Source organism: Pteropus vampyrus, unplaced genomic scaffold (genome assembly GCF_000151845.1).
Source record: "Pteropus vampyrus isolate Shadow unplaced genomic scaffold, Pvam_2.0 Scaffold137, whole genome shotgun sequence".
Classification (NCBI taxonomy): domain Eukaryota; kingdom Metazoa; phylum Chordata; class Mammalia; order Chiroptera; family Pteropodidae; genus Pteropus; species Pteropus vampyrus.
The window spans coordinates 4,957,099-4,984,271 of record NW_011888918.1 but is presented as its reverse complement, the minus strand read 5'-3'; the positions used below and the strand labels follow the sequence as shown (position 1 = coordinate 4,984,271).

The following is a 27,173-nucleotide window of genomic DNA, read 5'->3' as shown; positions in this document are numbered from 1 at the left end:
AGAATTTAAAACCCAACCAAAATATCATTCCAGAGTGAACATTAAATAAAAGTATTTTCAGACAAAGGTGGAGAGAATTGAGTACTAACAGACCCTCACTGCAAAAAAGTAAAATAATAACAGTAAAGGAAGCATTTTTAAAAAACGAAAAGAAATTCATATGAAAAGAAAGCATTACACACATGAAAGAGTGGTGAGCAAGTAACTGGTAAAAATAAGAGTAGATCTAAACAATATTAACTATATAAAAACAAGAACTACAACGACGACTATTTGACCATGTAATACACACATGTGCCTGCACACATACATGCACACAGAAAAATCATGTTTTTGAACCGTAAGTTCAAAAGATGCATTTGATAAAATTCAAGATCCATTCACAATAAAAACTCTTAGCAACTACTAGAAACAAAAGGAACTTCTTTAACCTGACGAAAGTTATCTTCCAAAAACCTACTTCGATATTGTGATTTAAAATGCGTATTTGGTCTTCGGTCTAGGTTTCTGGCACAGAGCTCCTGGAACCCTTGGAATTTCCTAAGTGATGAGAGAGAAAGAAGTGTCTTGTTATGTGAATGAGGTGACTTTGGGAAAGCACCTAAGGATGGGGCTGGTGGTCAAGAGAACCAACCATATAATTAGAGGGTTGGAACTTTCAGTACCCTCTCTCCAGCCACCTCTGGGGAGGAGAAAGAAGCTGAAGCTTGAGTAAAATGCCTATAGACAGTGATTTAATCAATCATACCTATGTACTGAAGCCTCTATAAAAACCCAAAAGGAGAGCCCGGTGGGAGGGCACAGGCATCAAGTGAGATGCAGCACCAAGGCTTACTCTTCCTGGCCCTCCTCATCCTGCTGTCGTTCATCTCTGTGGTGGCCGAAAAGAAAGACAAAGAAGGGTGCCCAGGGAGCAAAAGTGGGGAGTGGATCCGAGAGCCCTGCACCCCTAGCAGAAAGTCCTGAGTGTAGGTTTCCGCGGGGGTGCCTGCAGGGCCCAGACTCAGCCCATCCAGCACAGGGTGCCATGCAACTGGAAAGAAGAGTTTGGAGCCTTTGCAAGAAGTTTGAGAGCTGGGAAGGTGTATAATGGGAACATGGCCACCAAACCTCACCAAAGCTCCCTGAAGAAGGCGTAGTCCAATGCTCCAGTCCAGGAGACCATGTGAGTGCCCAAGCCTACATCACCAAGACCAAAGCCAAGGCCAAAGCCAAGAAAGGGAAGGGAAAAAACTCACAGCCAAACCTGGATGCCAAGGAGCTCCTGACCCACACCCACCTCCCATGGGCCCAAGATATAACCCACCACGCCGTTGTCTGCTCTGTCAGCTTTATCAACCATGCCCTACTTCTTCCCTTTCACTTCCCCCAGCTAGTGCCCAAAGTGGAGAAGGACGAGGAATTCTGGGCAGCTTGAGCCTCTCCTTGAAGGGATTTGATTCTCCATACTCACTTTGTTCTTCCCTACAATGATGCCATTACTAAGAAACAAATAAAACGAACCCTCGTTTTTTTCCCCAATAAAAGCTCTTTTAATTAAAAAAAAGAAGAAGAAGGAGAAGAGGGTTCGAAGAGCTTCTGAACTGGTGAACACATGGAGATTTGGAGAGAGTGATGTACACCTGGAGGGAGCGTGGCAGCTCCGCGTCCTTTCCCCAGTCTATCTGGCTGTTCCTGGTATATTCTTTTCTAATAAACCAGTAATCTACTAAATAAAATGTTTCTCCGAGTTCTGTGAGCCACTCTAGCAAATCAACTGAACCCAAGGAGAGGGTTGTTGGAACCTCTAATGTATAGCTTGTGATAACCTGGGTTTGTGACTGGCATCTGAAGTGGGGAGCAGTCTTGTGGGGCGGAGCCCCTAACCTGCGAGATCTGACGCTATCTCTGGGTAGCTAGTGTCAGAATTTAGTTGAACTGTAGAACACTAGCTGGTGCTGGAGACTCTCTACTTGGAGTGGAAAAACCCCCTCCCCCCCCACACACACATTGGAATTGGTGACCAGAACTTTTACTTATGCAACAGTTAATAATTAAACACCAGAAGTATTACCTTTATCGTCAGGAATAAGATAAAGAATCCTCATTTTCAACATTTATATTCACAGTGTAATAGAAATCCTAGCTAACACAGCAGGACAAGAAAAAGAGATCTAAAGATTGGAAAGGAAGTAAAACTGTCATTGTTCAAAGGAATGATAGAAGATTGAAGATTCTACAATCAAATTATAAAAACTTCCATGAGAATATATCAAGATCAATATCAAAATTACATTCATTTATACCAGAAAGTATTAGACAATGTAATTTTTTTAAAGTATTCCATTTAGAAACCAAAACCATAATTTATCTAGTGATAAACCTAACAACAGATAAGCTCTTTACAGAGAAAACTGTAACTGTTTTTGAAAGTCATAAAATATCTAAATAAATGAACAGGATATTGTATGTTCATGATTGGGAAAATATCATAAAGGTATTGAATTTCTACAATAAATCATAATTTCAATGAAGTTTTGATTAAAAATCCCACAAGATTTTCACACAACTTAATAAGCTGGTCCTCAAAATATACAGAAGACCGAAGACAATTCTTAAGTTGTTTAAATCATTGTCTTCACTCTGCCTTTCTTCTCCTTGGCTTCAGATTTTGCCAGACCCATTCCATATATGTTTTCATCAGAGTTCTGACCTGACCTCTTTTTTTTTTTTTTAATCCTAAACATATCCTGCGGCGGGGTTCCCACCCATGGCTTACACTTCCACTATATGTTTTTGATTTCCAAATCTGTAGGTCTTTCCTGAGTTTAGGCCTATCAACCAGGCAGTTCTAATCAGTCATTCCCAAAGTTCCTCAAATTCAACATGTTCAAAATCAAATCTGCAGCCTGCCCCTGAGTCCTGCTTCTCCTCTTCTGTCACTCTCAGGAAAGGACACCACCATCCATCTAGAGGCCAGACACCTAAGAGTATATATTGACTTTTCCCTCTTATATGCCATAAACGATGACCATAACCTGTCTTTCTATCTCCTAAATGTCTTCTTGAACACACTTCTCTTTCTCTAACAGAGCACTAATCCAAACCTTCCACCAGGGCTCATCTGGATGACTGCACCAGCCCCATCCAGACTCCATAATCTTTACACGGCATCCAGAGTGATTTTTCTACAATACAAATCTGATTCCGTGATTCCTCTATTACTTAAGATCTTTCAATGGCTTTCCCATGACTAGATAAAATTACATGCTCTGTAATGAAATTTTATAAAGCCCGTCAGCAGCTGATTCCTGCTCTCCTGCTATACCTTCCATACGTCTGCACCATTCTTTATACACCCTTCTTTGCACCCACTCCCAACCCCCAAACTCAATTATCCAAATGACACTCACAACATACTAAGCTCCTTCTCTATGCCTGGAAGTGTTGCTTATAACTAACTTTCCTCCCTGTTTCTATTTCATCTGATTAAGGCCTAGCCAAAAAGTAACTTCCTCTGGGAGGATAACCCTGACCTCAAGTCTGGATTAAGCACCCTCTTACGCGCTCCAAAAGATTCCCACACTTTGCATATCCCAGCCGCCATCTCCCATAAAGACTGGCCTCCTTCGTCACACTTTAGACACCACGGAGGGCAGGGATAGTTGTCTTTTTCCAGTGAGTCCTCAGCACACTGAACAATGCTGGAGAACAAATGAATGAACAAATGAATGGATATCTTGTAAGTGTTCTTTGCGATAATGATTTCTCTGTGAGGAGGATAAACTGTTCTGTGTTTAGTGTCAGGAAATACAAGAAAATCTCAGCAACTATCTGGACTTTGGTACACCAGAGGGAGAATCTGAATTGCTGTAAATCCCTGTGAGATTTACTTTGGAAGTGTCACGTCTGGGAATCAAGAGACTGGTTTCGGTTCCAGTTCTACGAGCAACTTTGTGACCACGGTCAACCTCTCCATTTCTCCAGGCCTGCTTGCTCATCCATAAAACCAAGACAATGGTTTGCTCCCACTGGGATCAAAGATCTCTTCTGTCCTAACAGTGTCTGTGGCTTACACTCCTTGCACAGGCCCTCCACATCCTCAGGGAGCTCATCTAACAGCTTCTAGACATACCTTGCAGACTTTCACCTGGGCTTTGCTCAGAAAAGGCTAGGGAACTGACCTTCCATGGAGAGATGTCCCATATATGATCAGTAAGATGAGATGTATGGGGCCCGACACAGTCAATGCTCAATTAAAGCTATTTATTGGCACCATCACTACCCTCACGAAGCTATAAATAATGCTTCAAGTGATAGGTCTAAAGTCCTAAATGGACCTGATGGGTACGTATATACCTTAAGCCCTAATATCTAATGTTAATTAGCATTAATTAATAATATTAATATCTAAGGCCTCATACATCCTGGTTTTAGCCTAGATTGTCTTCTGGAACCTGACACTAAACATGGCTGGATAGTCTGGGCCAGGCAGAGGGTGCTGTGGAGTCCAGAAAGTTAGGAGAGAAGGAAAAAGAGGAGGCCTAACCTCCCTAATCCTGCAGGACCCCTCCTGAGAGCCAGAGGTTGTGGTCTCTGGGCCTGCCCTCACTAAAGCTAAGCAGGTGAAATGAGCATTCTGGGTCCCTGCAGAAGTTGGGTCCAGGGCAGCCCAGCAGAATACCAGACCTGAGGAGAGCCAGGCTTGTGCCAGACACTGTCCCACAAGGGAGGTTTTCTGAGGACCTGCACTCTGTGTCCCCAAGATTGGGTCTGTCCCAGAGAAAGCAGGGCAGCGGGTCATCCAAGGCCCTGGGCCACGGGATTTGTTACCAAAATGGAGTTGCTCCCAGCCCTGTGTGGCCTGCTGCTCCTGTCTCTCGATCTAGCCTCTCCCACCCTCAACACCCACAGCCTCAGGCCTGGCAGCTGCTTCCCTCGCTAGGCAAACCTCTCACATGGCTCCTGCCCCACAGCTAGGAGAACGGGGTAAGCCAACACCATCCCAGAAAAGGATCCCCACTCCTCCTCCTCCTTCCCTCCCAAGTGCTCCACAGTGACCCTTGGGCCCTGCCAGGATGAGAGCTGGGGGGTGGTGGTGGTGGGGGGTGACAGATGGCATCGTTAACCCTGGGCCATGTGCCATGAGCAGAGGAATAAAAATAATCCCTGACTTGGCTCTAAGGCCTGGCCTGGAGGCCTCCTGCTCTGCCCCCTACCCCACCCAAAAGCTCACCAGATGGTCTATCCAGTGCAAGCACCAGGCCCAAGTAACGCTCAGCTCCATCCTAGAGGCAACAGATGCTGGTTACTCAGGAAATTTCAGAAGATTCATGAACTTAGGGACTTTTGTTAGGATCTTTCTAATGAGAACAATAAGCTCCTCAAAACCTCTTTCAGGACAGGAAGGGAATTATGGTCCCCAGGTTATAAGTGGAGAAACTGAGGCTCAAGGGAGGCCAATAACCTGCCCTGAGAAACTAGCAAAACCAGACCTCAGGTCCTAAAGTCCTGTCCTCCGCCCGGTCCACGACTGTGTCCTTAAGACACACACCTCCAGCTCTCAAAACCTACCCCCTTCAGGAGTCTTCCATGGCCATCGGTGATTTCTAAGCCCCACCTAACTCTCCCTAGCCTCTATAGCACCCAATATGCAACTCAACACATGACATCTGGTCCTGTAAAAGTGATCACACTTTGCTCATCTACTTCCCTGTCTGGACTGTAAGCTACTTGAGAACATGATATTTCTCACCCACTACTCCTGCCCCATTGTTGGGAATTTAGGTAATAGATATCATCCTTAAGGAATTGATTCTCCCCCTGATCCCCTTTCCTCGGTCAGGGACAAATCTACTACTCACTTCCTTAACTTGTTGGGGGTCAATACATGTTATAACCTCCTCCCTATGCTCCTTGACCCCAAACTGGAAGTGATGGAGACTGAAACTCAGAAAGTATATAACACTTGCCTGGTGTCATCTAGAAAGTTAGGGAGAGACAATTAGGAGAGGACCTGAATCTCTCTTCCAATTACGAAAATAAAAATGGTTCTCTCCACCCCTCTTCTCCCTGCTCTGAATCCAAGAGCTCTGGGATCTAGGCTAAAGATTCCAGCCACATCAGGATTCTCATGATCTGTGGGCTCTGACCTCCTGCCCACTGATACCTCTGCTGCTTCCTTCATTCCAATGACTCCTATAACTGAGAAACTGCGAGGAAAAGAAAATTTGGAGTTTCCTTCCAGGAGATCCATCCTAATTTTCAAGATACATTTGTCCCAGAGTTATAATAATGTAGACGTTAGAGGGAGTGGCTAAAGTAATGCAGGGTGGGAGCAAGTCCCTTCTGTCTCAATCCCAGACCAGGAATCCTTCTTCAGGTTGGTGCAATTATCTGTGAAGCTTGATTATCAAGGCCAGGAGTCATGTGTCTGACCCCAGGTGCTTTGTCCAATCTAATACAGTTGTGGCTATGGAACATCTACAGTGAACGGAACGTGTACCTTACCTGCCCAATTCATTTCAGAGAAGAAAATGGCTCCTCCCATCGTTATCCTAGCTATTCCCACCAGACTAGACTCTGGAGATAGGGCCACAAGTTGCATTAAAGCAGAAGAGCAAACACCCTGATTTGGGGGGAATTTCTGAGCCTTCACTGCCCTGACCTCATTTCTTAAATAAGAACGAGAGAGGACAGCGGGAACAGGAGACCCTGGCCTTCTTCCAGACTCATTCCCAGTCTGCCCTCCAGCCCCCTTGGTCTCTCACCACCTCCTAAACCTCGAGTTTACTCATATTGTTTTCCTGCTTAGGGTGGGCCTTTGTACTTACTCAATTCTAATAAACAGTCTATTGACAAACACCTACTGAGGGTAGGGGAACAAGGAGATGCTAAAGGGGTACACACTTCCAGCTATAAGGTGAATAAGTTCTGAGGAACCAATGTAAAACATAGTATTATAGTTGATAACACTGTATAGTATACTTAAAATTTGCAAAGAGAGTAGAACGCAAATGAAGAACTCAAACTTCTAAAAAAGATAAATACGTCAGGTGACAGATGTGTTAATTAACTAGATAGGTGGGGGGAACTCTGTCATAATGTACACAAATATCAAATCACCAGACATATACATTAAACATATCATAATTTTATGTCAATTATATTTCGGTAAGTGTAAATTTAAATATTTTTTTTTAAACTATCTATTGAGTACCTATTCCTGGAGAAAGGGGTTTAGGCCCTCAGGGGTTTAGACTTTAGATGGAGGACTGGTACACATACAATGCAGGACAACGTGAATCCCTCTGAGTGGGGACTCAAGTCCTGCCCCAGGAGAGAGGGTCCTTGACTGCAAGCCGGAAAGAATTCAAGGGCAGGTCAGAGTTAGAGACAAAAGGGAAGTTTATTAGAGAAAGAATAATGCTCCACCAACGGTGTGGTCTCCTCTCAAAGACAGAGAATGAGAGAAACCTGGAGTGTTCGAGGAATTCAGTTTACCTTCCGTCTTAGTTTCTACAAATTAGTTTAAAGACTTTGTTTCCTATTTTCCTTTGGTGGTATGGGTATGCAGCGTGAAAGGTATGCATATGCAGCATTAAATGCATGTTAGTAATCTCTGCCTTTGTTCTGTGGGTTCCCCATGGTCTGGCCACAGTGAATGAATGGTTGGGTTTGTTTTGTGTAGAGTATGACTTAAAGACTTTGTTTTCCTGTTTTCCTTTCATGGTGTAGGTAAATAGATTGTTAGTTACCCCAGCAGGAATCTTCCTTTGTTCTGTAGGTTTCCTGTGGTCTGGCAGCATATTGCAGGCTCTGAATACAACAGGTCAGTTTGTGTAGCTTTCATGCCTCTTCCCTACATCACACGCACTTAAATATTTAAGTACTAGGAAGTGTGAGAGGCTTCAGTGAAAGCAGGTACAAGGCACACAGCTCTGCCATGGCTTGCCTCTGCCCTGAAGGGTTCCCTGGCCCCAGCCCACAAAGGCCTCAGGCCTGTAATACTTGTTGCCTCAACTACTCGTTCAGCCTCCTCAGTCGTCTTCTGTCTTTCATTCTAAGCCACTGTCCTTCTTACTAACTATAGCCAGAGATGTCTGAGGACCAGGGAAAATTTATATGCCCCAAGGTGCCTAGGAGATTGGCTGCTTAATTATAATTCAGGAGGCTGGAGAGGGAAGAAGACAGGGGCCTGGGGCAAGAAGGGAGAACCCATCCCCAAGCAGAGCAAGGTCAGAGCAGGGAGCCCGTCTCCCCAGCATGGTGCTGCCTCCCCACCTTATGCACGGCCCCCGTGCACTAGGCAGGGCATATGTGAGCAGCCGAAAAATCATGGGAGGGAGGCCTAGCTGTTGAGGAGGTACCCAGGATACCGAGAGACACAGACATTCTGCTTACCAGAGAGAGAATAATTTTAATATTAAGGCTAGCAGGTACCATTGTTTAATGCCTACTCCTACCTGGCACCGGGCTGACATCTCCTCTAATACCCCCAACATTCCCCTGAGGTAGGCTGTAGCACTCTATTTCAGATGATGAGGCTGGGGCTCCTCGGGTGAAGTGCTGAGCCCAAGCCCCAAAGGTGTAAGTGAAGAAGCTCAGTTCCTCTCACAGCAAATTGCCTCTCTCCTACCACAAGGCCACGCTGACCTCTTTGCCAGTGGTTCTGGGGAGCGGTGTGAGTCTACAATGTGAGAAATTTAAGTTAGAAGCAGAGAGTATCAGGGACGGGTACCAGACCCTGACTGACCAGCTAAGAGGCGTTTCTGTGGATGCGAAAGTCTTCCCGGTCCCTTTCTCAGCATAGACCCCACTGCCCCCACAGCCTCTGGTGAAGATCCCAGCTGGGAGGTGCGGGGTTCCCAAGGTTGGTGTGAGTGAGGAAAAATCCAGAGAAGAAAGTTGCCTCCAATTTACAGGTGAAGTGCCCTGCCAAAAGTATGCACAGCTAGTTGAAACAGGGGCTGGAACTAAACCTTAACCCTGCAATTTGATGCTACACAATTACAACTACCATGACCGGCATCTGGAGGATGAGAGAGGAGAGAGCTGGTCCCTAGGAAGGAGAGGAGCAGGTGACCCACATACATGGTTAAGCAGGTTCCCCAGCCAAAAGAATCCCTCCCTGTTTATTGTCTTGCCTAACATCTTACCATTAGTGCATCAGCCCTTTGCGTCTTTCATTCATTCACTCAAAGTTGTACATTGAGCACCTGCTATACGCCAGGCTTTGAATACCGAGTCACATATGTTCAAAGCTGTACATTGAGCACCTGCTATATGCCAGGCTTTGAATACCATGCCAATGTCCTTCAATCTGAGGGGTGGGGTGGGGCAGGGGTCCAGGGTTCCCTGTGAAGATGTAAATACAGTCAATCCTTATTATATACAGAATATTCACAGAGTCCATATCTGCAAATTCACCTATTCACTAAAATTTGTAAATCACCCAACCCTACAAAAGATTTGAGATTTTGTTTTCCAGCAGTTGTTATCAGTTTGACTCAAATAAACTCTTATAAAAACTTTTAAAAACGTGTAACCCCCAAATCAATGCTTGTGGTGCTTTCAGTCATTTGCAGACATGAGCAAGTGCTGAACAGCCAAAAATGTGAGTCACTCACGTTCCCAGCTGAGGTTGAACAGGGCTGCGCTCTGCCTTCTGGTCTCAGCTCTTACACTGTAAACAAGTGTCCTTTTCATGGTCTATTTAGTACCATGTTCTCCCCATTTTTGTACTTTTTGTTATTGGTTTTGCTGTTTAAAACGGTCCCCAAGTGTAGTGCTGAAGTGCCATCCAATGTTCTAAGAAGGCTGTGATGTACCGCATGGAGAAAATGTGTTAGATAAGCTTTTTCCAGGCATGAGTTAGAGTGCTGTTGGCTGAGTTCTATGGTAATGAATCAGAATATACATTAAATAAAATGTCTTTGAGCAGAAACAAACACAAAACCAAGGTTATGAAGTAATCAGTTGATGAAAACATTGCACCAGAGGCTTACAGGAACCTAGCCCTAGAAACAATTGTTTAGTGTCTGCTAACTCAGGGTTCTCGGTGACTTTATAAAACATAATGACCACAAATAACGTGTTTAACGGGAACAGAATTTCTGTTCAGAACAATGAACACTTCTGAAGACAAATGGAGATAATAGCACAACACTGTCAGTGTACTTCCTGAAGCTGCTGAACTGTACACTTAAAATGGTTAAAATGGTAAAATTTATGTTATGTAATTTTTTAAAAAAAGATAGAAGAGGAAAAGATGTGGACAGAGAAGGGGAAAAGGAAGCACTTCAGGAGACCTGGGCCTGAGATACAGGAGACAAAGGAAAATGGCCTATTTGTAGCTAGAAACAAAAAGAGACAAGACAGAAGAGTTCCTAGGCCACAGGCAGGAGAGTCCCTAGGGATGAAGGAAGGAGAGGGAGTGGAGGAGAGGAAAACAGCCCAGCAGAGAAATGGGCCGGGTGGGGCTGGGCTGGGCCATGTACTCAGCTGGAAAAAACTGACCCCAGTGTGACTTTAGAAAGCTGGCCAGGGCTTGCTGGAGGCCAGAAAAGGGCCATTCTCAAAAAAATCATAAAACCACACAAAACCTAGGTGTCACAAAGCCTGAACTCCCATCACCGGAGCACCTGCCTCTTCCTGTCCCAACCGGCGTTAAGGTCTGGGGCAAGCTTGGCAAGCATCTGGTCCATTGTGAAGAAGCTTCAGGGCGGTAGGACCTGAATTAAGATGTACCTCTTCCCAGCAACTTATTTAACCTCCCTAAAGCTTCCATCTCCTCATCTCTCAAAGAGGGAGAAGCTTTGCTGTGCAGAGAGATAAAGGATTAAGTGAAACAAAACACATAAAGAACCAGGAACACAGCGTCCACTCCTCCGCACCCCACTAACCTTTTAATGTGAAAAGTTACCACATCTTGTTTCTTGACAGGATAAGAATGGGGAGAAGGTGACAGAAAAGAAGGCAAAAAGAGGACCCCCACAATCCTACCCAGTGTAAGACATGTTGAAACCACAGTCATAAAGAACCTACCTTGTCAGTCCTGGCCTGGGCAGGAGAGAGGCTGAGGACAAGAGATTCAGGCCTGGGCTCTGGAGTCACTCCTGGGCTCAGATCCTGGCTGGACCTCATGCTGGTCCAGTGTCCAGTATCCCTGGGCAAGCTACTCAACTCTCTGAGCCTGTGTCCTCCCAAATATATTCCAGAGGTAATGATGTTATCTCCTCATGGTACTGTCTTGAGGATTAGGTTCGGTTGTATTCATAAGATACAGGCACAGAGGGTGGCTCTTGGAAGGGCTCCTCAATCATGAGTGATTATTGGACGGATGATGGAGGGGGCAAGGACCAGCGAGAAGTGATTCCTTCTGGGAAGCCGTGGAGAGAAGCACAAGAAGAATGAAAGACAACAAGAGCAGAGACAAGTAGGTAGAGAGGGAAGCAATGGGAGGTATCTCAACAGGGAGGGGATAGTAGGTAGCTCAGAGATGAAGAGGAGGGAGATAAGATTCCTGAGTGGATACAGGCCCTAAGCCCTTGGGGTAGTAGCAGTCTCCGTCCATTCTGCAGACCCTCCACCCCCAGAGGGCGGCATCCTATCCCCTCAGCTCTCCAGGAGCTAAGACCTGGGACACTGCCCCCAGCCATCCCTTCTAAGCAGCCAGGGATGTGCGTGTCTGTGGGCCTAGCCCTAACACATTCAGGAAGTGGGTCACAGCAAGTGGGTGTCCAGAGCCCTCTACTCCCCACCCCACCCTGTGGCTGCCCTGGAGCCTCTAAAGGGGCCAATGAAGCTATGATGAAAGTCTTCAGGCCTCAGTACAGTGCCTGTCACAGAAGCCCCTTCGAACAAGTTCTCAGAAGGAAGGTGAATTAGGCCCCAAGCTCAGCCTTGCTACAAATTCGTGGTGCCTCTTGAGCCAGTTAGTTGCTTCCCCTCTTTGGATCTTAGTATCTCCACTTACAAAGAGAAATGGTGGAAAAAGTAGAATATCATTTAGCAACAATAAGAAATAAGCTACCAAGCCATGAAAACACAGAGGAATATGAAAGGCATATTACTAGTGAAAACCAATCTGAAAACCAATCTAAAAAGGCTATATATTGCATGATTCCAACCATACAACATTCTGGAAAAGGCAAACTATAGAGACAGGAAAAAGACCAGTGGAGGGATGAACAGGTGGAGCAGAGAGGATTTTGAGAACAGTGAAACTATTCTGTATGACACTGTAATGGTGGATACATGCATGTGTGCATTTGTCAAAACCCACAGAATGAACAACAGAAAGAGTGGACCCTAATGTAAACTATGAATTTTAGTGTAAGATGTTAACAGGAGAAATTGGGGGAAAAGGAGGAAACTCTACACTTTCTGCTTAATTTTTCTGTAAACCCAAAACTGCTCAAATAAATAAAAGATATTAATTAAAAAAACAAAAAAGGTAGGGAAAGTAAGCCTTTTTTTCTTCTCAGGGTCTTTCTTTAGGATTCTTAAAGAAAGCAAAAGTCGTGAAGCTACTGGGGAGGCAAAAGCACTGAACCAAACTAGTTGGCATCACTTAAGTAGGCCTGTCCTGTGCAAATTCAGATCTCAAATAGAGAGATGAGTCTTTGCCTAACAGGACTTGCCACTGAATCCCTTCATGTGGCGATCCCTTCTGGGGAACTGACAGGATGTGAGTTTATACGCACAAGCATAGTGTGCTGCTCACCAAGTGCTTGTTCTCCAGACGTGGGGTGGGTATGCCCAACAAGCTGCTCGCACAGAGAGACACGAACATGCTCCACCATGCCAGGACCACAGGGTGCACAATACCAGGCATTCGCGCAGCACAAGGCACTCCAGACAGGGGCTCTGGGAGCATGCCCTGCTCAGGTGGAAGGAGCCGGGCAGGAGGTATCAGTCCTGGGGAGCAGCCCACCAGTGCCCAGAGCATCAGGGAGCCAGAGGAGCCTGCAAGGCCCTTGGGGCAGCCAGCATTAGCAGCTCCAGGAAAGCAGGATGCCCTCTTCAGCTTGGCCCTACTCCCCACCCCTAGGTCCTAATCATCTCTGGAAAAGACCTGCTCCAGGGAACAATGAAGACTCAAGCATCTGGACAGTGCCATAGCTCCCAGGATACAAGAGTGGAATAGGTTGGACTGAGCATAAAGAAGAGACAGGAGGCAGCACCCATCCTACCCTTGGTTATTTTTCATAGAAAAATGTTCTTCCATCTCAGAGCCACCTTGCCTGGACAGGGATAGACATGAGGATTGAGATGCTCTAGAAATTCCAATGGCATGGCCCAAAGCCCTCAGATCCTTCGCTGAGGTCACCATCACAGAGGACTCACCCTGACCCAGAAAATGCACCCCACTGATTCTCTCTTGCACCAGCCACACTCCCACCCAGTGGCTTACCCCTGCAGCCCTGACAATTGCCCCACCTCCCATTCCAAAATGCATGGTCACCCAGTTTGGAAACAAGGCCATGTAAGTGGTTGATACCTAGGCTGGGCACAAGCATTTGTTGTTCTGGATGGCGCCAGCCCAGCCTGACCCAGCCGGCCATGCAAAATAGACCAGATGTAGCCAACCAGCCAGGGAGGTGCCCAGCAAACCAAGCCACCACCGGTGCCTCTTATTCTTAAGACATGCTCTATGGCAGGTGCTAAGTCGGGAATAGACTTCACAGAATGCCCTCTTCCTTCCTATCTCTTTCATAGGTTTTTCTCTGGGTGTTACCCCCATCCGGCACCCCCCTTTGCCCTCGAAGAAAAAGGCCAAGGCTTAGGAAACCAAACTCTTCATCTTGCTCTCAGAGTCTCTCGCACCCATCATCTTCTTTTGGAGATTTTTTCCTTAAATGAGTTTTCTACAAAAATTTGTAAATCACACATCTGACAAAAGACTTGCATTCAGAATATTAAACAACTTTCAAAACATTTGGACTAACACTTTACCGAAGACGTTATATGAATGGCAAATAAACACGCAAAAAGATGTTCAACATCATTAGTCAGTAAGGAAAAGCAAATTAAAACCACCATGAGATTCTACTATACCCGTATGTAGAATGGCAAAAACAAAAACATAAAGAAGCCTGACAACACCGAGTGCTACTGAAGATATCTTATAATGGAACTCTCATGCTTTGCCAGTAGGCAGGCAAAATGGTATACTTGAGAAAACAGTTTAGCAGTTTCTTAAAACATTAAACATACATATACCATATGACCCTGCACCCCCACTCCTAGGTATTTACCCAAGAGAAATGAAAGCCTGTGTTCGCACAAAAACCTGGACACAAATGCTGACAGCAGCTTTACTCATAATCAACGAAGGCTGGAAACAATCCAAAAGTCCTTCAACCAGTGAATGAATGAACAAATACACGGTAGTACATCCATCCACACAATGGACTACTACTCAGCAATAAAAAGGAATAAATTATTGATACACACAACTTGGGTGGATCTCAAGGTATTATGCTGAGTGGAAGAAGTAGACCTCAAAGTTACACACTGTATAAGTCCATCTGACATTCTTGAAAAGGCACAATCACAGGAGTGGAGAGCAGATCAGTGTTGTGAGGGGATGGCATGGGGAAAGAGGGAGGGATGGATAAAGGGGCAGTACATGAGGGCACTGTTTGAAGAGATGGACCTATTCTTCATCTTGATTGGGGCAGTAAATACTCAACTTGACGCATTTGTTAAAACCCATAGAACTGTACACCACAAAGAGTAAATTTTGCTGTATGTAAATTTTAAAAAGTCCTCCTTATTCTGCCCAGAGGGCCCAGCTCAAATCTACTTCTTTCATAAAGCCCCGTTATCTCCCCTCCTCTAATTATTTCATAACTATAGCCCTAAAATCACTATTTCTTCTCTATCTTCTCAGACATTTCTCCCTCTTTCTTCTTCCCTCTCCCACTCTGTCCCTCTCTTACTTGCACACAGAGCAATCAAAACCCTACCCATCCCACAAAGCCAGCTGGGTGCCTCCTCCTCCTTGAAGCTTTCCCTGACCGCTCCCAGCCCCATCAGAATGAGTCACCTTTACCAGGCACCCCCTTGGCATTTGTTTATGCCTCTAATTGGTCCTTCTTTCATCTAGCAGGTTATCAGTACTTGCTATTCAGTCTGTCTCCCCAGCTGAATGGCAAGCTCCATGAAGACCAGGACCAGGTCCTGATCCCACACTCCCCTCATTGCACCCGACACAGTCCAGGCACACAGTGGGTGCTGTGAACACTGTTGATTGGCTGAGAGCTGGCACAAGCGGAGGGGGCTGGTGCCAAGAGAGGCGGGCTGGCAGTGCTGGGCTGACGGTGTTCTGAAGAGGGTATCAGAAGCCACTGATATAGCTTTATTTCTGCTCTTGCATAAGCGGCACAACTATTGCTTAAACCTTCAAGTGCTAGAAGTGACCTCCCCTCCCATTCCAACATCAGGTCATGCAATTTACAATGGAGCATCTCTGAGGATGCTTTTGCTTCCTCCACGCCACCCAATACAATTCCAAGCCCCAAGCTGACAGGTGTACAGGACACACCTGTTGAAGAACCAGAAACTGTCTTGTCATCAGGGTACTATCATATCTCACTTCCAGAAGGCAGGCTCTCTGCAGCAATAGTAGATAGGGTCCGTCTTATCTGAAGTCAATTTCATTATGCAGAACTACAGGGTACAGGCGAAGTGGACTGGTAACACCATAGGGCCATTCTATGATTGTTTTTTTCCAGGCACATCACCAGCTTCTCCTTTTTACAAACTCTAGCTTGTCCAGGGTTTATAAGTTATTTACTTGATAAACATTTATACAGTGATTAGTATATGCCAGGCAAAAAACTAAGTACTTAATAAACGTTGACTAGTTTAATCTACACATCAACTCCATGAGGTTGGTTCTAGTAATATTACTGTCCCCATTTTGCAGAGAGGGAAAATAAGACATATTAGAGTTAGATCATTTGACTAAGGCCACATAGCTCATAAGTGGCAAAAAAGGGATTCAAATCTAGGCAGGTTGGCTATCCTGTCTAAACTCTAGCCATTAGCCACGGATGGCTACTTGGCACTTAAGTGGCTAGTCCAAATTGAGATGTGCTATTAAGTGTAAAATAATATATGCTGGATTTTGAACACTATGCATGAAAAAAATGTAAACTATCTCAATTTTTTAAAACTTGATTACATGTTTAAATAATAATATTTTAGACATAGTAGTTTAATAAAATATATTATTAAAACTCACTTTACTGCTTTTTTTTCACTTCTTAATGTGGTTCCTAGATTACTTAAAATCACATACCTGGCTTACATTACAGCTCTATTAGACAGCACAGCTCTGGAGCCTGTACTCATAGCCACCACTCCATGCTGCCATCATCTTCCCCCTGCCCCAACCTCAAGGGTGGGGCCTGTCCCTAACACCCACTGGTTCAGCTTGTACAAAGATGATGAAGAGCCAGGCAGTAACTCCCACAGCTCCCCATTCTGTCTCCTCTCTCTAACCACTCGGACCCTGCCCCTTCCCACCCCACATCTCTCAGCCTTGCCTCCAGCTTTACCTCCCTCCAGCAGGAACCCAGAATGTCAGAGTGGGAAAATACCTCCCACGTCGCCTAGTGCAAGCTCCATCTGCTGCATGTGGAGAAACTGAGACCCAGGACCACACAGAGGAAGCAGTGGCACCAGAGGTCATTTCCTCACCCAGTGCAGACACTTTCTCCAAAGCATTCCTAACAAGTTCTACACATAAATTCTATGTAGTTCTATGTGGTACTACACAGTAAAACTGAGTTCAGAGCAGATGGACCTGATCTGCTATTGCTGCAAAGAGGACGCCTTCTGGAAACGAGAAATGACAGCACCCTGATGACAAGACAGGTTCCGATCCTCATCCAACCTCTAAGACACTCATACGTCAGCAAGCTCAGTACTTAATAGGTGAAGGTGTATCCACCCTCCAAAATCAGATGTGGCTCACAGAGCTTAGTGAACTAAGATTTCACTTTCCTTGATGAAGATCCCAGCCCACTACTAGCCACACAGGCTCAGGATTTAATAGGGGGGTAGGAGGCAGGGGAGTCAGATCAACCCAGGTTCAAACTCCAACCCTAGCATTATTCTCTGTGTAACCTTTTTCCTCTTCTGTACAGTAGAGTTGAAAAAAAAAAGAAAAAAGAAAAAGCAAATCCTATCTCACGGAGCTGCTGTGAAGATTAAAGGAGATGAGGTAGGCAAAAATGTTTAGAATAATGCCTGACACCTAATAGGCACTTCATAAATGCTAATTTCCCTTCCCCTTTCTTTGCCGTCCAAAACGCCCAAGTATGTTTTCCCACAAGAACTGATAGTAAGTTCCTGTTCTATACTTATAAATGATGTTTTGAACTTAAATGCAGGATTTTATATTTAAATCTATTAGGTTTCATCTTGAGGAAAGTATATATGTTTAACCTTGCTAGATATCAAGTCATTTTTAATGTCTAAAATTTGAAAACAATTTTTAAAAGTCCAGTAGGGTACAGTTAAATAAGTTAAGGTGTATTCATATAAGGTAATCGTTTTCAGGTCCTTACAATTATGACTTTAAATCATTTTTTATGACATGGGATATTACTATATAATATTCAATATGGAAAAAACAGGATAGAGTATAACTGCAATTATGTTAAAATATATAGATTTGCATGAATGTAAATTTAGAGAGACATATACCAAAATATTAACTATACTCATCTCTAAGTTGTGGTACTATGTACCATTTTGTTTCTCCTTTAATTTATAAAGATTTTCTACAATGAGCATGTATTAATTTTAACAAACAAAATTTCTTTTTATTTCATATTTCTGCTTAATCTCTGCATTCTAGTCAATTCAGATGCTTTCAAATCCTGGCTCTGCCATCCAATATGCTTGCTATCCTAAACACCCACAGAACTGATAGAGGACAAAGCCAAAAAGAAAGCTCTGTGACATATTACTAGACCTCCCCCAAAGGTGACATGAGCTCAGTACCAGTACCCAGGGTCCTCTTTGAACCAGCTACAAATCCAGCTGACTGCTGTATTTACTTCTCTTGAATCCAAGAAAATCATTAGACTCAAAGTTCTTACTTTGAGTCTAATGATTTGGGTGGACATTTCTCCACCCAAATTAGATTATTTTCCAAGACTTGGTAAACACATGTTGGCTACTAGTTATCTCAACTTCATTTTTGCATTCCCTATAGACTGTTCAAATATCTGACCTAAAATTTGGCAAGGGATCAATAAGAAGCTCACCAACCTCCCATTTCCATGATCTCCATCTTGCCACACTGAAGAACTAAATCAAGACAGCATTTGTTATTTTGCCACCTTTACCTCCTCCCAGACCCTGGAGTGATTCTGTGGTCACTCCTGCAGCTTCTCTCAGGACCCCAAAACCCGACCTGTAAGAATGTGGCAATCTGCACTCAAGAAAAGCAATTCGGTGTGGTCTGGCTCTCACATCTCCCAACCCCTCCCTAGCCTTCTTGTAAAGTCTGTTCTACCCTCACAAAGATGAAGGCGAGATAAGAGCGCTCTGCCTCCCAGAACATTCCACCACCTGCTTCAAGCAGGAATCTCCCCCTGCCTGTCCTGTGTCTACTTGCTCTGCTTGTGGCTAAAAAAAAAATCCCTCTATGTTATCCAGCTGACCCAGGCCTGTTGTCGCTCCACCCAGAGCTCTGCCCACTGCACAAATCACCTCCCCAGTCAACTATTACTCAAGGCTCAAAGCCAAGGTGGAGATCAGCCAGGAAGAAACAAAACTAGCCTTTTATCCTACTTGGGATGATTCACACTGTCATCTCGGGGGGCCTGAAGGGAAGACGAAGACCTGGTTATGGCAGGGGTGAGCTGGGCACCAGCCGAGGCTGGCAAACAGCAAACTCAATGCCTTTGCTAGTAAGACACAAAGCAGAATGCTCAGCCAAATAATGGGTTCTAAGCAGCTCAGGTTTCAGTGAGTCAACAGCCCCCTTCAGAGGAGAGGCCCACCCTATGTGTCATTGGCCCCTCCCCAGTGCCCTTTGCACTGCCCCCAACACCCTGCCCTTCCTTTCGGCCGGATATGCAATCCCATCCCCCCGCAAAGGGTCACCCTGCCTTTGCACAGCTCCCATTTCCTGCCCCTGGTGACTCCTCTGAAGTCTATTGTTCCCATGAAGTTTGGGTCAAAGGAAGCTGAGTCCCCACCCATGGGGGCCCGCCTACCCTCAGCACCCAGCCAGGGAACTGGCCCACACTACAGGGAGCAAGGCCCATCCTCCTGCCTTTCCAGGAGCCTGCCAATATTAAAAGCAGGAGGTGTGGGCACAGATCTTAGGGACGGAAGTTCTAGCAGAAAAGTTCCCAAAGACCCAGTGGCTACTAGCCAAAGGTTCCAGGACCATATGACACAGGAGGTAATCAGAATCTCTCTACTATCTAAATGGAAAACCCAAAAACAAGGGAAGAACCGTCACTTCGGAAGAGGTCAAGGCAAAGCTGGAATTAGAACATAGGAGGTGGAGACTCTGTGCTGCCCGAGGACAAAGCCCTGCCCCCACCTCCACCTGGGCCCCTGAGCCGGTTAAACCCCTGGGGGAGGGAAGGGGGACTGGAGAGCAGCTGTTCAGCTCCAATTTCAGAGCTTTAAAGGGAGCTATCATCCCAAACCCTGCCAACAAAGGGTCATGGGGGGCAAAGGAAGACAGGCAAGGTAGAGCCACCCTTACAAGTCCTGAATTTCCCACTGCCCCCAGACTGACCTCAACTCAGGAAAGGCAGTGGAGCAAAGTGCGACCCACGTTCTCCACCTCCACCGGGAGAGGAGAGAAGCCACAGGTTAGGCAACAGGTATTGATTGCCCTGTGACAGCTGCCGGCCAGCAGCGCAACACTCCAGAATAGAAGCCACAGGAGGCTGTAACATCTGCATCCCAGGAGATCTCAGAAAGATAGAGACCCTTCTCTACCTGGCCGAGTCATGATCAGACAAGCTAGGAGAAAGGAGGGTACGTTTTAAAGACCTCTTGAGGGCCTCTTCCAGAGTTGGCATTCTCAGATTCCACAGTTCTGTACTTTCTACTGGAACGAAGGGGAGTATTTCTATCTCCTAAAAACCTTATCTGAGCCACAAGATGACAGACATCGCCCAGGTCAAACTGTTCCAGCCTCCCCCATGTTAGATGAAGGTGGCTAAGGGGTCTGAGCTTTGGGATCCACAGAGCAGGAGAGAGAATGCAAAGTAAAAACAGTGAATTCTAGTCCCAGGTCTGCAACTCACTAGTTGTGCAATCTTAAGAAAGTTACTGCCCTATAGGGGCCTCAGTTTCCCCATTTTTAATATAGGGGAGTTAGATGATGAAATTGGAGTGTCCAATAAATGTTTAGCAAGTTTTCTCTGGAATTAGAACATAGGAGTTGGAGGCCCTGTGCTCCCCTGTGATAAAGCCCTGCCCCCACCTTCACCTGGGCTGCTAGCTACCCTGGTTCCTAAGGAAGAAGAACATGGTGCAGGCCCTAGCCTACAGTAAATGTCGGATTCATGTTTGCTACATAAACATGAATGAACAGGGCAGGGTTTATCAAAGGGTGTTCAAAGGAATCCCAGGAAATAAAAGGTTCTATGCTTGGGGACACTGGCTATTGAGTCCCCAGGATGTGTCAAGCACTGAATTGAATTTTCAAATTTTGCAAACATTAAATTTTCACAACAAACTTTTTGAGTAGCTATTAATTAAACCACCTCCCATCAGGAAAGAGCCTGAGAGCCTCAAAGGTCCAGTAATGGTCCAGATTTGTACCCAGGTATGTCTGACCCCAAATATGTACCCTTTCTATTCCATCAATAGAGCCTTTAGATCAGACACCTTGAAGCCCCAGCTGCACACCTGGCCCAAGGAGATGAGAGAGTGAGGAGGCTCCCACCAGAACATCCGCATCCTCAGGGTGCATGGAGGAGCAGTGACCAGAGTCTCCACCCCTCTGAGTGTCTTATTCCTTCCTTCCAAGAAGCCCTAAACACTATGCACAGGTCATCATGTTGTGGGATGCAAAGCTCTGACGTCTGCCTGTGCTCCCCACTCCCACCCCCACATTCTATGTTGCATCTGTTGATATCCTAGACATTGTGGCTCTCTCTCCTATCCGGTTCACTCTAAAATGTTTTGGATAGTAAAACCCCAAATGGAGAGACAACAGAAAGCAAAGCAGAAAGGAAGTGATAGGGAAACAGACACCCACCCAGTAGGGTCTCTCCACCAGTCAACCAGCAAATCAGAGGCAGCCCTTCCTCCCAGGCTGGTACTGTGGCCTTTACAGAATGAACCAGTCATTCCCCTTGCCAAAGGAAACAACAGAATGGTCTAGCAAATTATAAAGAATGAAGTCACCCATTTGACTACCTGACAGCTCCAAGGAGAGTTGGACCAGTAGAAAGTTCAGGTTGATATACATTGATTCCTCTTTGTCCTTGGGGACAACTTTAAAAATATTGTCTACACAAGTCTCAAGATTCAAATGGTCTCCTCTTTCTGGGGGGTCCAATCCCACAATCATCCCCAGCTCTTAACTATCAATAACCCATCGCATCAACAAGACAAAGATCTCAACTTCCTTTAGCCTTCTATCCGCTTATTCTCTAAACAGTTTCAGGCAAGAACAGAACCCACTCTCCCTCAAAATGACAGCTCCTTCCAGCTCTGCCCAGTCCAGGGTGAACAGAGCCTGAGGGCCACAGGCTCCCAGGACTACAAATTATCCCTGCACACATATAACCAGAGGCACTGTCTCTGGTCTACCGTTACAGGGAGGAAGCATAGTCATGCCCAGAACCAACATCCTCACAGAAAAATACACACTTAGAGACGGGGCATTGCACAAGGACTCAGACACTCATACTTTCAGACAGTATTTTTCTCAACTGGAAATACACTCATGTTCGACACAAACAAATACACCTACTGGAAGCCAAGGTGAGTCATATGTGAACAGATACCACCCTCACATACACCCAAAGCTGAGGACACAGGACAGTCAAGACTACCATCACATGAGCTCATTAGACACCCACTCGATCTGACCAGAACCCCCTTTATACACCTGTGCACAGAGGGCGTGTGTCCTGGAAAATGTTCGCTTTGGGGTTTGGGAGTTCAGCTCCCTAGATCCACTAGTCCCCATCCTGGACACATCAGGCTTCTCAGCACCTGGGGAGCAGGGTCTTTTTATACAGATCTCCACCGCTCTCGAAGAGCCTCAGCACTTAAAACAACCAACACACCTTCCTCCAGGGCTCTGTCTTCCAAACCCGAAAAAAGTCCAGCAGCAAAGAGGCATGGGTGCGGGGTCTCTTCCATCGTCGGGGTTCTCAGTTCTACCTCTGGTCCTTTCAGCTCCCCAGACTCCCTTTCCCCCCACGCGCCTCATATCCCACCCCGACCATGAAGTCCGCACAGCCTCCACGTGTCCCTCTCACTGCCTAGTCAATCTTCACGCGTCCCCGATGCCTGCCAGCTGACGAAGTGCTACCGCCTCCCGGCACCTCCCCTCCCCGCAGCCTTACCCGTCCCAGGGTGCGGGAAGGTGGGGCGGCTGCGCTAAGCCAGTTCCACGGAGCCCGCCCGCTAATTCTTGAAGCCGCGGCTCCGCTGAGGTCCCGGGCGGCGGGCGCAGGCTCTGCAGGGACGACAGGGGGTCAGCGCGCAGAGACTGGGCTCCCGCCCCAAGACCCACACGCTGGGCGGGGAGGAGGGCGGGGCTGAGCCGACCCCGCGCCCCGGAGCCCAGCTCGCCTCCAGCCGGCCGCGCGCGCCGAGTGGAGTGGAGCGGAGCGGCGCGCGCGGAGGGAGGAGTTTTCCCAGGACGGGACTGCCGGGAAAACACGGGAGATCCCTATTCCTGGAGCAGTGAGTCAACGGCCAGAGGAAGGGAGCCGGGGAAACGGGCCGGCTGCGGGGTGGAGCGACGGTGGGAAGCCGGAGAGGGGTCTGGAAGCCGCGGACGGAGCGGGGAAGAGAGAGGGACGGAGGACGCAGCGCAGCCAGAGCCGGGACGTCCAGGCGCGAAGGGGCGAGGCGGAAAGAAAGGAGTGAGGAGCACGCGGCTGGAGCGCGCGGCGGGCCCCGCACTCACCTGGCGGACGAGGCGGCTGGCGCTGGAGCCGGAGCTGCGGGCCCTCCCACCCCCAGCCTGGAGTTTGAAAGGAGGGAGCTTGGAATGTGCGGAATGAGGGCTGGTATGAGATGCGCGCAGCTGAAGGAGGGAGCCGGAGGGAGTGGCGGCCCCGCCACCAGCCCCTCGGGGAGGAGACTGGGACGCGGGCGGGGTAGAGAGGGCTGCGGGGCGGGGCGGAGCCGGCGAGGGAGGGAGCCGGGCGGGGGAGGGGCGGAGGCGCAGAGCTGGCGGCAGGGCCTCGCGGACCCCCAACTTTGACCTCTGTTTCTGGATCCGGCCTTAGCCGCTCCCCCGCACACAAACTTTCCCTTTGATCCCTCGGCCCGACTCTTCCTCCTCTGCAAGTCCGCGGTTCCTGGCCCTCCGGGCGGAGTCTACGACTCTCTTTCCGAGGAGCTGAAAACCTTCCCCTTAGCCGGGGCGGGGGTGTCCCGTGGATGGACCAAGCTCCGGCCTCGTGCCCTGCCACCCGCTGCGTCCCCAGCTGCGAGCCGACGTCCCTTTGCACAAGTCTGCCAAAGGCCGGGACAGGGGCGAGCGCCCGGCGCGCAGGAAGAGCTGCTCCCTCCGCGTGGCTACCACCAAGGGACACTCACTTCTGGGGACCAGGAAGCAGGAACTAAGGGCTCTAGTCCCAGGTCCTCTGCCAGTGCCCCCTCGCGTGCCCTCCCCAGCATTATTAGTGCTTCAGTCCTCCTAGCTTTTGCGGATCCGCAGAGTTGTCACTACAAAGGGTAAAGCGAACGAGGGAAAGGATACTCGGTGTGAAGTCAGTATGGTCTGACATGAGAGTAACTCAGTGAGTATGCAGCACATATTATGTGTCCACCAGGTGCTGTGAAAACAGTGATGAAGAAAATGACCTCTGCACCTACCCTCAAAGAGCTTATCATTTAGCTGGGAAGACTGTGTACATGCAAGAGCATTGGCATAAAGTGGGAGTCTGGGTTTCAAACACATACCAGAAGAGTTTAGTCTCTTGTGGGGAGAGAGGTACTGGGAATGCAATGGGATCCCATTTGGTGGTCTTCAGAACACCTTGGCTTAAAGCATTGTGTTTTCACAAATGTCTTGTCATCCACTTTGTTGGGAGGTTGAAAGCAAAGGACTTTTGTCTTTTTCCAAAAATCAAATCCAACCTCTGTGGAGTATTATCACTTAACCTTGAATTGCAGTGGATGTCCAGATCTTATCTCCCTGACCAAACAGAAACTTCCTTGAAGACTGAGTAAATGTCTGATTTATCTTATCTTTCACCCAGCACCAGCATGGTGCCTGGGATAGATAAGTGCATAAAAAAAAAAATTGAAAAAGTGAAAAAAAAAAAATGCTACCACAGAGGATATTGGGGGAAAAAGTGCTATAAAAGCCGAAGTTGTTTCCAAGAGAGATGTTCCAAAGGTGTTTTGAGTAATGACCATCGCTGGAGGAAGTATCCAGTCCCATAAGAGGAAGACTTTGAAGGCACCAGCTCTCATTTGCATATATAAATTCTGGTATACTTGTTAAATAATGAGTCACACCAGGCCCTGCTCACACCTCATACACATGAAAAGATTGCAATACAGGACAGTATACAGGCACCAAATGAAGTACAAACTGTAAGCACTACCTATTTAATGTAACAATCATTGGTTGAGTGTCTTCACTTTGAGCTCCCTGCCCTGTGCTCAAGAAGTTCACAATCTAGATGGGAAGAGAGAGAGAATTATATAAAGTTCAATGGGAAACCAAGGTAAGGAACAATGAAATCCAAGTTAATAGAGGTGACATTTGTTCTAGCTCTTGAAGGATAAATGAGAGTTTGCCAAATTAAGACTGGAATACCCACAAAATTATGGTAGCCTGTACACAAGGGGTCAGGAGAAGTCTTGTAACCTGGTGTGGCTGGAGAATAGGAGCTGGGGAGAATAGATTACAATAAGTAGTGGGTGCCAGAATCTGAAGATCATTGGATCCTGTGCTGAGGAGTTTGGGTGTCAGAAAGGCCCTTTAGACACAGGTGTGACATAATCAGTACCAGCATCAGAAAGACCTCTCTGGCAACAGTGTTGGGGCTGGATTGGAGAATCAGGTGCCCTAAACTCAGGCAGTGGTCCTGGGGTTGAGGTTGAGGGAAAAGGTCTAGAAAATAGTCCAGAGTTCAAACAAAAGGAGGAATAGGTTGAGTTGGAAGGTGGGTCCCACCAGGTTAAGAGGATTGAGAGGAAGGCAGGACAGAGTCCAGGGTGGAGACAGAACAACCTTTGAGTGTCGCTACAGCAAGGACTACTGAGAGAAAATTCGGATACCAGACTGGTTTATTCCTTCCAAGTTTTAACCATCCAAGATTATAAACGACTCCAGCTGGCATGGCGTGACTTCACGATTTCAGCCTCTTGGTCCATACCCTTATAAGCTTCTAGAGAGCTCTATGTCTTCAAGAATGCCATGTTCCCATGCAAGTAGAAGATTAAGGGACTTTTTTTTATATTGTAAATATTTAATTCTGTAAATCTTGCCTTTTGCACATAGTTAATATTCGTTATTACAGTTGACATTCAATATTGTTATTATTAGTTTCAGGTGTACATCATAGTGGTTAGGCGTTTATATAATTTACAAAGTGATCCCCCTGAAAGGATTTCTTTATTTTCTCATTTTTCTTTATTTTCTATAACAAAGTTGTACTTCCTTTATAATGAGGAAAAATGTGACTAGTACTGTATATCTAACCCTTCCCTAATATTTCCACATCTTAAGAAAAAAACCCACCCACAACTGAATTTAATAGCCTAATAAATTGACTAGGACAGAGTCAAGGAAAGATTGTTTCCTAGCTTTTAGGTAAAAGGCAAATCTACTGCTTTTGAGATAATCCTCAGGCATACCCCGCCCCCCAAAAGTATGATGTGCTAACTCTACTGGGGCCCTGGTCATCTGACTCTCAGCTTCCTTTTCTTGTTTTACTTCTCCAGACTATATTTCCATTGGCTTTTATTCCTTAAGACTCTTCACTCCATCACAACTGAACTGTATCTTGTGTTTTGAAGAACAGATTTTTATCAAAGTTGTTTAGTCTTTTTTTTCCTCTATAGAATAAAAAGTGTGTAATTTGATCAGCGTAATATTAGTTCTACTGCCTCTTCATCAAAGATAAATGTGAAACAGAAGAGACTCTAGGTCCACTAAGAGGAGCTACAGGCTGATCTCTGTCCCCCATCCCCCAAATTCATGTGTTTAAGTCCTAATGCCCAGTACCTTGAATGTGACTAGATTTGGAGATAATGTCTTTAAAGAGGTGATTAAGTAAAAATCAGATCTTTAGAGTGAGCCCTAATCCAATCTGACTGGTATCCTTTTAAGAAGAGATTAGGACACAGACAACTCACAAAGACCAGTTGACCCAGAAGAGGGCCATCTACAAGCCCATGACAGAAGCCTCTGAAGAAACCAAAGCTGCCAACATCTTGATCCTGGACTTCTAGGCAGATAAATTTCTGTCTAACCCACCCGATCTGTGGTATTTTGTTATGGCAGCCCTAGCAAACTAATACAATATATTTCCAGACTGAAACAGAACTGTTGGTTTCCAGAGCCCAGCAGTTGAAGCCTTCTCCACATGATTCTCAGAGTTTCTCTGTAGTTCCTAGGTGGTCTTTAGGGTCAGATATCTAGGATCTTCCTTTTAAAAAAATCATAATGGAGGTGTCAGCACCGAGCTGATTGAGAAGGGAAGGTTCGATGGTGAGACGCCCAGTAAGAAGAATGCATAAAAGGCCTACATGAGAATGAAACGGCAGGCACCAACTTTATTGTGTGAAGCGCAGTTCTATTGGGGGGGCAGCCCAGTAGTACGTGCACTTCTTGTGCTCCTCTTCTGTTCTCCAGGGGTTCGGATGGCTCCACACATATCAGAGTACAATACTGGCCATTCAGCCACACATGCATGACACAATAAGCTGAAATATGTTTACATATTTTAGGTGCAGGCGCCCTACTCCACTAATGTAACATTCTAAAT

At 46.3% G+C, this 27,173-nt stretch overlaps 1 protein-coding gene and 1 long non-coding RNA gene across 2 annotated transcripts in view; one reads left to right on the top strand and one right to left on the bottom strand.

Annotated features, from left to right (window-relative positions):
* TEAD4 (TEA domain transcription factor 4) overlaps positions 1-23,273 on the bottom strand; it is a 66,430-nt gene extending 43,157 nt beyond the window's left edge. Inside the window, exons 1-2 of the mRNA XM_011367858.2 lie at positions 23,129-23,273; positions 22,560-22,672 (exon numbers count right to left, since the gene is read on the bottom strand). The gene's annotated coding sequence lies outside the window, so the exon portion shown is untranslated. The remainder of the gene's footprint in view (positions 1-22,559; positions 22,673-23,128) is intronic.
* A 111-nt stretch (positions 23,274-23,384) lies between these two features.
* LOC111744542 lies at positions 23,385-26,726 on the top strand. The gene is made up of 2 exons (XR_002782189.1): positions 23,385-25,614; positions 26,128-26,726. It is a non-coding gene; the product is annotated as an uncharacterized LOC111744542 (long non-coding RNA).
* Positions 26,727-27,173: the final 447 nt, after the last annotated feature.